Below are 1,684 nucleotides of genomic sequence, written 5' to 3'. Positions count from 1 at the left end.
GTCCAGAGGGTTCAGGTCTCAGTGCTCAGCCGGGCCTGTGGACAGACGCTCTGGTGCCGCTCTCTCTCTCTAACATGTTGTCAGAGCTTCACTCACACACTCACAGCTTTATACCAGGGGAGGGGCCTGAGCTCTGTCCTGTGCCCCTATTGGGCAGAGAGGAGCCCCCCCCCCCCTCCCTCCTTCCCCCCCTCTCTAGAGCTCCGCCCCCTCACTCTGGAGACCCCCCCCCCCCCCGCCCCTCTTGGACCCCATGTCATTCTCTCTTCTCTTTCCCTTCATCTTTGCATTCTAGTAAAGCAGAAGTGTGAGCAGCTTCTCTCTCTGCCACTTCCTCCTTCAGCACCACTTCACTCACATTCCTCAACAAACGCCGTGGCGAGGTGCCGAGGCCGGGGGGGGGGGGGGGGACTCCGCTGTTGGGGCTCCAGAGGGGCAGGAATTCTCGCGGCCCTGCGCTCTGTTGCCGGGACGACACAGAGGTCGGCGTCTGGGAGAGTTTGAGTTGGGGGTTTGGGAATGCAGGGGGGCGACGGGGCAGCGTGACCTTTAGTGTGAGGTCAGCGGGGGAAGACACTAGAGCAACACTAGAGCAACACTGGAACGACACCAGAGCAACACTAGAGCAACACTAGAAGGACACCAGAGCGACATAGAGACCAATCACCCAAACTCTTTCTGTGGTAAAGTCGAACACAAACTCAACTCATCACCGATCGAGTCACAGATCCTGCCCGTTTCTATGACAACCATGTGTTTTTTCATTTTGACACGTCTTCACTCACACAGACTGTCCACTGGGGCGAGAGGGAGGGACAGGAAGGGGGGTAGCTACTGTGCTTATCTCTGGGTAACCTCTTCCTGTGAGCGTGAAGTCTGCTGCCCCCTGGTGGAGGAGCTCTGTAGAGCCTTCAGCAGAGCATCAAGGTCTGCTCTCCTCTGGACCAGGCTGCTACAAACCAGCAGAACCTCCCCAGTGAAGGTCAAAGGTCACATGGACAGAAAACACTGACATGAAAGAAGACACCTAAAGGAAACTTCCTGTAATTGAAACTTTTCCCACATTTCAGTCGTTTGTTTTTAAATCAACACATTTTCTTTACCTTTCATCATCTGTTGTCTTAAATGTTAGTCTCTTAAATTAGACAGCAGTTTAACTTCATCTGGTCTGAGTCTCAAGCTCAGAGTGTCCAGATGTGCTGCCACATGTGGATCTGTGAATCCATCCATGATCCAGACGACAGCAGAGATACAGAGCATCAATAAGGGCTGATCTCAAATGTGGGCGGGCCTTCACGCCTGTGTGTGTGTGTGTGTGTGTGTGTGTGTGTGTGTGTGTGTGTGTGCCTCCACGCCTGTGTGTGTGTGTGTGTGTGTGTGTGTGTGTGTGTGCCTCCACGCCTGTGTGTGTGTGTGTGTGTGTGTGTGTGTGTGTGTGTGTGCCTCCACGCTTGTGTGTGTGTGTGTGTGTGTGTGTGTGTGTGTGTGTGTGTGTGTGTGTGTGTGTGTGTGTGTGTGTGTGTGTGTGCCTCCACGCTTGTGTGTGTGTGTGTGTGTGTGTGTGTGTGTGTGGCTGCTCCCTGTGCTGCAGCTGTGGTCTGAAAATATGAACAGGAAATCAGGGCGGTTGTGGTTTTTCAGTTCAGAGAGAAAGAACAGAAACAAACATCAAAGTATGAGACGC

The 1,684-nt window shown here is 53.4% G+C and overlaps 1 protein-coding gene across 1 annotated transcript in view; it reads right to left on the bottom strand.

Annotated features, from left to right (window-relative positions):
* The window catches only part of cass4 (Cas scaffold protein family member 4), an 11,827-nt gene extending 11,762 nt beyond the window's left edge, over positions 1 to 65 (bottom strand). Inside the window, exon 1 of the mRNA XM_076171417.1 lies at positions 1 to 65. This exon is cut by the window's left edge and continues 30 nt beyond it. The gene's annotated coding sequence lies outside the window, so the exon portion shown is untranslated.
* Between the last annotated feature and the right edge of the window lie 1,619 nt (positions 66 to 1,684).

The sequence above is a fragment of the Genypterus blacodes genome, unplaced genomic scaffold, assembly GCF_046128005.1.
Source record: "Genypterus blacodes isolate CSIRO-AG114 ecotype Tasmania unplaced genomic scaffold, CSIRO-AGI_Gbla_v1 ptg000249l_1, whole genome shotgun sequence".
NCBI classification, from domain to species: domain Eukaryota; kingdom Metazoa; phylum Chordata; class Actinopteri; order Ophidiiformes; family Ophidiidae; genus Genypterus; species Genypterus blacodes.
This window is presented reverse-complemented; position numbering and strand designations above follow the sequence as displayed.